Genomic DNA, 12,067 nt, shown 5'->3' with positions numbered 1-12,067 from the left:
TGTGGATCTTCATGGAGACCCACCACTACCCCACCTCAGCTGACTGCCTGCCTACATGGCACCGCGGGCGCCGCTGGACAGGGCGCGTGTCGACACGAGAGGGAGCGGCGACGTATGAGACAGGGCTCTCCCTCGTCCCCGATAAAGCAAGGACACCTGGGAAAGACGCATTAAATGCGCCTCGTCATGTAATGCGAGGGATAACCTCACATCACTGTACCCTTTCCACCTCCCGTGTGCCACTATGGCAACCCCTTTCCTATAAAAGGAGGCCCGAGGCGACCAGGAAGGGGATTCAGCTTTTTGGAGCACCTCACACCCCATAGCTAGCTGAAGAACACAGATATACAATCCATCAAAGTAGGAGTAGGGTTTTACGCATCCTCGCGGCCCGAACCTGGATAAAGGAACCGTGTGCTATCTGTTTGATCCGCTCTTCTCACGACCCCGCGCCCCGCAACCGTAGTAGGGATTCTTGTGATCCCATAGGTGTCGTTCCCACCGACATCCGTCTCCTCCTCTTCCACCAGTTTCCTTTTCCTCTCCGGGCTGAGAGGCCGGAGATCAAAAGGGAGCTCCACATCATCATCCGAGTCGATGCCTGCCGGAGGAGGCGAAGGAGGCGGCGGGGTTTGTGCGCGCCCGGATGAGGAAGGGGTTGTTGTCTTCTTCTTCTCAGCGGCCTTCGTCAGCCTCTTGGCTGCCGTGGTCCTCATGTGAAGCCCAGACCCCTCCAGGGTCAATTGAGGCCGCGCAGCCCTGCCGGGACGGACCGGCTCACCGGAGCCAACCCGCCGCGGGACTCGCCCTCTTCCCCTGGTTGGCGTCGAGCCCGCCGCCACGTCGTCCTCCTCCCCCGACGACTCGTCGACCGGGTCTTCGACGAGCGGAGATCCAGTGTCGGCGCTGCTGACCTCCCCGGAGGCCGCCGCCCACCGGGTGAGCTCCTCTTCCTCCGTCGCCGTTGCGGCCTTGTCGTCCACACCCCCGGCGCTGCCGACCTCCATGGCAAGCTGTGCCTCCCTCGCCCTAGTGGCGATGTAGTCCAGCTCTGCCTGGGTGGTGTCCATGATAAGCCACCGCTCGGCGTCGGCATTGACGTACACCTCGATCAGGGTGTCGAAGAATTGATGCACATCCTCGTCCTTCAGCTCCTCCTAGCTCGGGACAGGGCCGTGCGCATTACAGTCCGGCATCATGGCGATGATCTCGGACCGACGCGAATTGTTGCACAACGGGACCACCCCCGCTGGCAGCTTGAAAAATGGCCCCTTGAGGGCCTTGCCAACCTTTGCGGCAGCCCTCGCGGCCTTGCCGGTCCGATCGACCTCGCCATCGCGACACACATCAAGCTGGAAAAGCCGCTGGCAGAAGTGGGCATGCGCCAGCACTGTGAAGTTGTGATCGAAGCCGGGGCAGAGTCGCATAATGTCAGCCGGGTTCGTAAAGAGCCAAGCTGGCCTCCCCTTGCTGTGCAACGGGGCGATCCGGCGGCGAATGAAGTCCGCCCCGATCATCTCAAGGGTGAGTCCGGCCTGGGTGAGCCTCCCATCGGCGGCGTCGACATCGCTCCAATCGCTACCGCGAACCGGCGGCACTCGGCGGACCTTGCAGAATTCCGGCGGGTTTTTATCTTCAATCCAGCACCACCGGCCACGCCATTCCTCCCACCTCTCCATCACGGCACCGTCCGGGTACGCCCCCTTGGATCTTGGGATCCAGGTGACGCAACCGGAGACGGCTCCTCCCGGCTGGATTCGAGGGAAGAAGTAATGGCGGAAGAGCGCCATGTTGGGCTGCACCCAGGCAAAGCCTTCGCAAAGATGCGCAAAGAAAGCCATGCACGCCACCGCATTTGGAGTAAAATTCAAGAGGTGAAAGCCGAAGGTGCGCATAACGTCGCAGAAGAAATCGGAGAAAGGGGGCATAACCCGCAAGAAAAGTAATCAACGAAGAAGGGGTACCGATTTGGGGCAGGATCAGCGCAAGCAGCAGGAATGACGCGCGTCGCCGTGTGTCCCGAATCCTCTCCCCCCGTCTTCACTCCCCATAGGGGCTTGAAGGAGGCCCGGAGCTCTTGAACATCAACTGTTGAGGAGAAGAAGAAGGCGGACTTCGTCCTGTCCACTGACAGTGCGCTCTCCGGCGGCTCCACCGTCCCGGCGCCCTTAGCCACCCCCTTACCCTTGGCGAATTTGGGAGCAATGGCAACCAAGAAGTTCAGAGGGCTGAGGTAGGGGGATGGCGAAGCAACGACCGCGGGCGACGGCGGAAGCTTAGGAAGGAAGGAAGAGAGGAAACGGCGGCTCTGAGATTGGAAAAGGCACGAGGAAAAAGGAGAAAGTGAGCAGCGCGCCCGCGGTTATTCCTTTCTTATGGGGGAAAACAAGGGGCTGCCTCCTTTCACATTAACTGTGATGTGACGCATGCCCGCGGGAAGCAACCCCGCGCATGCGGCCCACTGCACACACGCCTCCCCACGCCGCGCCACGCATGGGAAGTATGGGAAGCGCAGCGCGCCAAGAGACTTACCGCGGTAAAAACCGCCCCGCCTGCCCGTGCACCATTTTTGGGCCTAGCCCAACGACACGATTGTGCTTACGTGTGGCCCAGGCCCAGGGGCTCCTGTCGGTGTACAAAAAGAGGGGTACACTTTTTATACCCCTATAACTGTGCACGGGCAGTCTGAGCCACGGGCACCACCATACTGAGCAAGGCAAGGGAGGTGAGACAAGGTAAGGCCGAAGCTCAAGAGAAGCAGAACGACGCCAAGACCAAGACCACAAAGAGCAAAGGGGACGAAGCGGACCCCCCCCCGACAAGATCCTTGCCTGGAGGCGGTTTTAGCAAACCCTGCAAGACCCTTGTCGTGGCAGCTCGCCCCACGCCTACGGAGTGGGTCACCATTGAGTCCACTGCCCCCATGGGGCAAGGATTCAGGAGACATCCCCGTGGTGGCACGCAGATCTTTGTGAAGGCATTCCAGATCAGATACACCCTTTAGAAGATGATGACCCTTGGCGGGATCCCAGCCAAGGAGGACCACAAGGCCCCCGGCAAGAGCCTTGCCGGGGATGACAGCAGGCGCCACGGCAAGACCCTTGCCGGGGCCCCGGCAAGGCCCTTGCCAAGAACACCCGTAGGGCCACCATCAGGCCCACGCAAGTCAAACCTCCACCGCCGTTCGCATGCAGCTGCCGACCCAACCATCTGGGCAGGCACCTGCGTGGCGGCATACGGATCTTCGTGGAGACCCACCACTATGCCACCTCGGCTGCCTGCCTGCCTACATGGCACCGTGGACGCCGCTGGCCAGGGCGCGTGTCGACACGAGAGGGAGCGGCGACGGACGAGACATGGCTCTCCCCCGTCCCCGATAAAGCAAGAACACCTGGGCAAGACGCATTAAATGCGCCTTGTCATGTAATGCGAGGGATAACCTCACATCACTGTACCCTTTCCACCTCAAGTGTGCCACTGTGGCAACCCCTTTCCTATAAAAGGAGGCCCGAGGCGACGAGGAAGGGGATTCGGCTTTTTGGAGCTTCTCACGCCCCATAGCTAGCTCAAGAACACAGATATACAATCCACCAAAGCAGGAGTAGGGTTTTACGCATCCTCGCGGCCCGAATCTGGATAAACGAACCGTGTGCTATCTGTTTGATCCGCTCTTCTCACGACCCCGCGCCCCGCAACTGTAGTAGGGATTCTTGTGATCCCATAGGTGTCGTTCCCACCGACATCTTTGGCGCGCCAGGTAGGGGAATGACACCTATGGGATCACAAGAATCCCTACTACGGTTGTGGGGCGCGGGGTCGTGAGAAGAGCGGATCAAACAGATAGCACACGGTTCGTTTATCCAGGTTCGGGCCGCGAGGATGCGAAAACCCTACTCCTGCTTTGGTGGATTGTATATCTATGTTCTTGAGCTAGCTATGGGGCGTGAGGAGCTTCAAAAAGCCGAATCCTCCTCGTGGTCGCCTCGGGCCTCCTTTTATAGGAAAGGGGCTGCCACAGTGGCACACAAGAGGTAGAAAGGGTACAGTGATGTGAGGTTATCCCTTGCATTACATGACAAGGCGCATTTAATGCATCTTGCCCAGGTGTCCTTGCTTTATCGGGGACGGGGGAGAACCATGTCTCGTCCATCGCCGCTCCCTCTCGTGTTGACACACACCCTGGCCAGCGGCGCCCGCGGTGCCATGTAGGCAGGCAGGCAGCTGAGGTGGCGCAGTGGTGGGTCTCCATGAAGATCCACATGCCGCCACGCAGGTGCCTTCCCAGCTGGTTGGGTCAGCAGCTGCATGCGAACGGCGGTGGAGGTTTGACTGACGTGGGCCTGATGGTGGCCTTTACGGGTGTTCTTGGCAAGGGCCTTGCCGGGGCCCCGGCAAGGGTCTTGCCATGGCGCCTGCTGTCATCCCCGGCAAGTCTCTTGCCGGGGGCCTTATGGTCCTTCTTTGCTGGGATCCCGCCAAGGATCATCATCTTCTAAAGGGTGTATCTGATCTTGAATGTCTTCACAAAGATCTGCATGCCACCACGGGGATGTCTCCCGAATCCTTGCCCCATGGGGGCAGTGGACTCAAGGGTGACCCACTCCGTAGGTGTGGGGCGAGCTGCCACTGCAAGGGTCTTGCCGGGTTTGCTAAAACCGCCTTCCGGCACGGATCTTGCCGGGGGGGTCCGCTTCGTCCCCTTTGCTCTTCGTGGTCTTGGTCTTGGTGTCGTTCTGCTCCTCCTGAGCTTCGGCCTTACCTTGGCTCACCTCCCTTGCCTTGCTTAGTGTGGTGGTGCCCGTGGCTCCGACTGCCCGTGCACAGTTATAGGGGTACAAAAAGTGTACCCCTCTTTTTGTACACCGAGAGAATTTATAATGATTTACCTTGCGTGCCAACATGGAAATTAAAATGGTTGTGATGTAGTATGATAGGATGGTATCCTCCTTTGAATGATTCGAGTGGCTTGACTTGGCACATGTTCACGCATGTAGTTGAAACAAAATCAACATAGCCTCTACGATATTTATGTTTATGGTGATTTATATCCTACTCATGCTTAGATTCAATGTTGGTAAATCTCAATGCATGTGTATGATCGTTGTCGCTCTCTAGTTGGTCGCTTCCCGGTCTTCTTCTAGCCTTCACTTGTACTAAGCGGGAATACTGCTTGTGCATCCACTTCCATAAACCACAAAATTGTTCCATATGAGTCCACCATACCTACCTATATGCGGTATTCACCTAGTATTCCAAGTAAATTTGTATGTGCCAAACTCTAAACCTTCAAATAATAATCTGTTTTGTATGCTTGGATAGCTCATGTGTCAACTAGGGCTATCAATATCTTCCATGCTAGGTGGGTTATTCTCACGATGAGTGGACTCCGCTCATCATTCACGAGAAAATGGCCAGTAACCGGGATGCCCAGTCCCTTGCTCAAAGCAAATCAAATCAAAATAATTGCAAACAAAACTCCCCCAGGATTGTTGTTAGTTGGACGATACCCATTGTTTCGGACCAGCCATGGAGTGTGCTTGTTGATGGTGGGGGGTATAAACTTTACCATTCTGTTTGGGAACCACCTATAATGTATGTACCATGGAAGATACCAAGATCTCTTAGTTATTATGTTGACAATGAAAGCATACCGCTCAAAATATTATTCCTCTCTATTTCAAAACTCGAGCTCTGGCACCTCTACAAATCCCTGCTTCCCTCTGCGAAGGGCCTATCTATTTACTTTTATTGCTGAGTCATCATCCTCTTATAAAAATCACCAGTTAGAGAGCACCACTATCATTTGTATGCATTGTTATTAATTTACATTGAGTATGGCTGTGACTGGATCTCTTTTACCATGAATTACAATGTTTAGTGAGTCCTTGACCTTCATGGGTGCTTTGCATTTGTGTTTTGCGGTCTCAGAAAGGGCTAGCGAGATACCATCTTGTTATATCATATCATGATTGTTTTGAGAAAAGTGTTGTCATCCGAGATTTATTATTATTGCTTGCTAGTTGATTATGTCATTGATATGAGTAAATGTGCGACCTAAGGGTTATTGTGATTATGGTTAGTTCATAATCTTTGCTGAAAACTTGAATGTTGGCTTTACATATTTGCAACAACAAGATCAAACAGAGTTTGTAAAAGTTTTTCTTTATCACTTTCAGTTTGTCAACTGAATTGCTTGAGGACAAGCAATGGGTTAAGCTTGGAGGAGTTGATACTTCTCCATTGTATCTACTTTTCCAAACACGTTTGCCCTTATTTTGGACTCTAACTTGCATGATTTGAATGGAACTAACCCGGACTGACGTTGTTTTCGGCAGAACTGCCATGGTGTTATTTTTGTGCAGAATAAAAAGTTCTCGGAATGACCTGAAACTTCACAGAGCCAAGTTTTGGAATTAATAAAAAAATATTGGCGAAAGAATCAGCGGTAGGGGCCCCACACCCTAGCCACAAGGGTGGGGGCGCGCCCTCTGACCTTGTGGCCCCCCTGGACCTCCACCGACCTGAACTCCAACTCCATATATTCTCTTTCGGAAAGAAAAAAAATTAGATAGAAGGATTCATCGCGTTTTACGATACGGAGCGGACGCCAAGCCCTATTATTCCTCGGGAGGGCAGATCTGGAGTCCGTTTTGGGATCCGGAGATGGGAATCCATCGTCATCACCAACCATCGTCCATCACCAATTTCATGATGCTCACCGCTGTGCGTGAGTAATTCCATCGTAGGCTTGCTGGACCGTGATGGGTTGGATGAGATTTACCATGTAATCATGTTAGTTTTGTTAGGGTTTGATCCCTAGTATCCACTATGTTCTAAGATTGATGTTGCTACGACTTTGCTATGCCTAATGCTTGTCACTAGGGTCCGAGCGCCATGATTTCAGATCTGGACCTATTATGTTTTCATGAATATATTTGTGTTCTTGATCCGATATTGCAAGTTATAGTCACCCACTACGTGTTATGATCCGGCAACCCCGGAGTGACAATAGTCGGGAGCACTCCCGGTGATGACCGTAGTTTGAGGAGTTCATGTATTCACTAAGTGCTAATGCTTTGGTATGATACTCTATTAAAAGGAGGCCTTAATATCTCTTAGTTTCCAATAGGACCCCGCTGCCATGGGAGGGTAGGACAAAAGATGTCACACAAGTTCTTTTCCATAAGCACGTATGACTATATTCAGAATACATGCCTACATTATATTGATGAACTGGAGCTAGTTCTATGTCATCCTATGTTATAACCGTTGCATGATGAATTCCATCCGACATAATTATCCATCATTGATCCATTGCCTACAAGCTTTTCACATATTGATCTTTGCTAAGTTACTTTTCCGTTGCCACTATTACGATTGCTACAATACTTCTACTGTTACTTTTGTCACTGTTACCATTACTTCCATACTACTTTGCTATTAAATACTTTGCTACATATATTAAGTCTTTCAAGTGTGGTTGAATAGATAAATCAGCTGCTAATACTCAAGAATATTCTTTGGCTCCCCTTGTGTCGAATCAATAAATTTGGGTTGAATACTCTACCCTCGAAAACTGTTGCAATCCCCTATACTTGTGGGTTATCAGACTACTTTTACTTGTCCTTTTGGAACTTATGCTTATAGACATATGCCTTTTGGTTTATGCAATGCACCTGCTACCCTTCAAAGATGTATGACTGCTATATTCTCTGACTTTTGTGAAAAGATTGTTGAGGTTTTCATGGATGACTTCTTTGTTTATGGGAAGTCTTTTGATGATTATTTAAACAATCTTGATCGAGTTTTGCAAAGATGTGAACAAACAAATCTTGTCTTGAATTAGGAGAAGTGTCACTTTATGGTTAATGAAGGTATTGTCTTGGGCCAGAAAATTTCTGAAAGAGGTATTGAAATGGACAAAGCTAAGGTTGATGCAATTGAGAAAATGCCCTATCCTAAAGATATCAAAGGTATTCATAGTTTCCTAGGTCATGCTGGTTTCTGTAGGAGACTTATCAAAGACTTCTCTAAAATTTCTAAGCCTCTTACAAATATTTTGCAAAAGGATGTTCCTTTTGTTTTTGATGATGACTATTTAGAAGCCTTCGAAACACTCAACAAAGCTTTAATTTCTGCACCTATTGTTCAACCACCTAATTGTAACTTGCCTTTTAAAATTATGTGGGACTAGTTTAATGCCCGTGCGTTGCCACGGGATAAAAAAACATAGTGATCAGTAATCCCAGATCAAAAATTAGTTGAACATGATGATTAGTTGAACAAGATGGAATGTGGTTACCATCAATAAACTGATTTTATCCCGCTTCTTCCCCCCTCGACAATCATCATTTCTTCTGCCCCTCCCTCCTTACCTTCATTTTTTATCTTGCACAAGCTGAAATCTACACGCATCTGCAATCATGTCATGCATCAAACCTGCACGTACAAAATACATCTATATTTACTGAAGGTTGAAAAAAATTCCTATTTGGTAGCCATCTACAATCATGCAGCAAAGAAAGGAGTCTGCATTTTTTTGACTCCCATGTATAACCAAGAACACACTGACTGGAAGTAGTAAATTCCAATGTAGCAGAAATGTTGCTCGAGCTTGAGTAATAAAAAGTAAAATAAGACAATCATTTTAGAAAAGTGAAATATTTAGGTATTACTGTAGTTAGTGATTATTAGAGTTGTGACCTGGCTAAACCATCTCATCATGTTTCTGTTCTGGAATTTGTTCTTTACAAAACATTCAACTACTTGCTCATCTTCACAATAATGGATTCAGCTTTGTCTCCCAGGTCCTAGAATGCATTCGATGCACCTTCTTGGAGGATGTCGTTGCTCAAAATACTAAAGATATTGCATCTTCCACAATCATAGTACAATGAGAGATGACAATCTATTAGCAAGGCCTCTCATTGGGAAAAAACAATCAAAAGCGAGTGATAAATTTCATACCAAATGCACAGAAAATTACAAACCAATGCGCAGCACATAAATCGTTGGCACAATGAGAACATGTGTTAATTTCTATTTGCCTCACTGAAAAGAAGGTCAATACCTTTGCAAAATGCATATCCCTATGCAGAACTCTGTAGTGAAGCTTTGCCTGCTGTACGGTACCAATTGTGTTTTCGCACCAGCAGCTTGCGTTCTGCTCCTGAATATGCAAAGATTTTCCCTGACCGTACAATATTTACTTGAACCACATGCTTCAGAGTTCCCTGGCAAAAAAGGCTTCAGAACACATATGCTTGCATCACAGAACAATAAAGCTATGAGAAGCATTGTAGTGGGGTAATCATTTCAAGCAAATTAATAGCCACCATAATTCTTTCAATTTTTCTAATGATATGTCATCCATGTAGTCTCTCTTACGTATACATAGTACGTGAGAACCCACAATTACTATTCAAGCCTTATATACCATCTAAGAAAATGATATGCATGTAGCATGTTTGACTCTGTTAGAAGTATATATGTGTTGAAGTTTGACAAAAATTTAGAAAATAATGTGTATAAAACAAACAGCCATTGACAATTTAAATTGACCATAGGTGTTATTTGGACAGTCTTTTTCTGGATGTAAAAAGGCCCACATGAGGAAATCAGATATGTGTGTGCTGGGCATAGTGATTTGTAAGCTCGGCAACAATCTCCTCGCTACTGTTCTACACATTCAAGGGTTGCCAACTTGTTAATTTAAGTTGTTCGATAGTTCTGCAAAGAAAAATATTCACAATTATATTGTAATTAGAACTCAAATGCATAGACAAGTAGGATATCTATGCTCAACGTGGAAATCAAAAGCAACCTGAAGAATGCCGGCAACTTGCAGGCTGCACTACATGCTCGGTATATACATATCTTCATTGTTCCTCTGCTTCTCTTTGGGTCTTTATGGAGTCCTGGTGTTGATTGCTAACGCATGCTGCAACAGCTGGCATACCACCACGGCATGAGCACCAATCTGTAAAACTTCAGGAAACACCAAACCACCTTAGTTACTACCAATGATCACATCTGCAGGAGGAAGACGCACATGAAGAAAGGATCCTTCAACCTTGAGGAAAAGAGTAGATCACTAAACAAATTGAACAACGTCTACCTCATCGATCTTGTATGTCTCTAGGTTTGTGGTCACAAGACCCAATCCAGGAATAAGGCCTGTAATTCCAAACAAACCAAGAAGAATTAAACACTGAGAGCCAAAAATTAGGCATCAGGAAGAAAAACCAAAAAGTAGTGCGGAAGCTTCGTCGACGTGGTGGGCGTGTCCACCGGATGGCAATGAAGACACACGCGGGGAGGCGGTCTCGAGCGGATTACAGGGTGGTGGAACCGGAACTCGCCTGGGGGTGGGGGTCGGGTTCGGGGACGGCGCCCTCCTTGGAGGCCTCGCCGACTCCCGCGGCCCTGCTCTTCCCGTCCCTGCGAAGGCGGCAGTGGGGGTGGCCGCGCCCGGTGTCCCGCGACTTGGGGCTCGGCGGTGGGCATGATCGTGAGCAGCAAAAGCGAGCGAGGCGACCCCCTCCTTCTCGGTGCCTCCGCTGCGCTCGTTCGACGATATTTGGCAGGAGAGAGACGAGATCGGGAGCGAGAGGCGGGCAGAGGTGGGGAGGAGACGTGTTTGTCTGGCGGCAGTTTTTTTTCTTGAGCGACGATGGTGGGAGCGTGGGCTGGTTTTTCGGGTTTCTCGTGCCTGCGGGATCGAGAGATTTTTTTACCGCCTGCTATCGAGGGGTGGGAGAGTGTAACAGCCCAGTGTCATGCTACAGTAATCTTCTATTGATGGTGTCATGTCATCATACTACTATTGCTAATCTTTACTTGATCCAAGTCACAATTCAAATTCAAATCCAATCTGAAGTCAAAAATCCATATTTCTCTGACATGAAAACTAAAATGTTCATCATATGACAAATAATCATTTGTTAATATTAATGGTGGACCAACTTTTTGCAAGGTGTTTAAATGGCCTAAACCACTTTAAAACAGTCGCTAAAACAATAGATTAAATGCCTTTTTACATTATAAAAATGACAAACTATTTTAAAAGCCTCCCAAACTTTTGTGGCAGGGCTCATTTTTTCCTAGTACTTGTTTTGTCCACCCCACATATTTGCAAAGTCATTTGGTGCTTAACTAAATGCAAATGGAGGTTGTTAAAAGAAAACAGTAAAGAAAAACAAAGGCTAAAGAAAAAGGGCCTCCCGTCCCTCGTGGCCTCAGCCCAACTGGCCTCTGGACCAACCAGGCCGGCCCACTCCGTCCTCCCTTATCCCCTTCTATGCGCCCGAAATATCTAACAGAAGCCCCCACTTCTCCTGACCCCGATCCACTTTCCCCCATCCCCCACAATCCCCTCTCTCGCACGAACCCCCTGCCCCGCTTGATCTGGAGGGCCTCCCGCGCCCAGGGCGCCCGTCGCCGTCGCTGCCTCACCTCGCCCCCGACGCCCGTCCACGCGCCGCCTCGTCCCCTCCGCCCCTGATTTGGAACTGGGGCTCGGCCACGACACCGCCGCCGCTCGGAGCTCCCTCGCAGGAACCAAGACGCCGCCAACCGACGCCACGCCGTCGCCGGACCTCCCCCTCCCCTCGCCGGATCGTCCCCGTCCTCCTCCACGCTGACTCCTACGAGCCTCGCCCCTTACTCGGCAACGGTCGTGAGCGCACCACCCCTCCTACATCTCCCCTCTCTCTCTGTTGTCTCGAGTGCCACCATGTCGGCGCACGCACCTGCACCGGCCATGCTCGCCGCGCCTACGCACTCCGCCCGTCGCGCTCACCGCGCCCTGCTGCTCCGCCCACACGCCTGTCGCCCCCGCTCTCCTTGCGCGGCCGCCTGCAACGGCTACCGCCACCTCCCTGCCCCAGTGCTCGCCTGGTCACGATGCTCGCCGTCGCCCCGCCCTTGCACCTCCCGCCGCCCCCACTGCTGCTGCACGCCGCTCCGCCCCTGACCATAACACGCGCTGCCCGCCACCGCGGCCGCGTCCCTCCTCCCTCCTGGCCTCCGCCGCGCCATGCCCTGCCGGCCCACCACCGCAATCCGC

At 50.5% G+C, this 12,067-nt stretch overlaps 1 long non-coding RNA gene across 1 annotated transcript; it reads right to left on the bottom strand.

Moving 5' to 3' along the window:
* Positions 1–8,240: 8,240 nt before the first annotated feature.
* On the bottom strand, positions 8,241–10,179 carry LOC119319525. Its single transcript, XR_005154511.1, has 4 exons — positions 10,118–10,179; positions 9,824–9,987; positions 9,071–9,233; positions 8,241–8,439 (listed from the first exon to the last, which is right to left on the bottom strand). It is a non-coding gene; the product is annotated as an uncharacterized LOC119319525 (long non-coding RNA).
* Between the last annotated feature and the right edge of the window lie 1,888 nt (positions 10,180–12,067).

This window comes from Triticum dicoccoides, chromosome 6A (genome assembly GCF_002162155.2).
Source record: "Triticum dicoccoides isolate Atlit2015 ecotype Zavitan chromosome 6A, WEW_v2.0, whole genome shotgun sequence".
Lineage (NCBI taxonomy): Eukaryota > Viridiplantae > Streptophyta > Magnoliopsida > Poales > Poaceae > Triticum > Triticum dicoccoides.
Note: the sequence above shows the minus strand (reverse complement) of the source record. Positions and strands in the feature narration are given on the sequence as shown.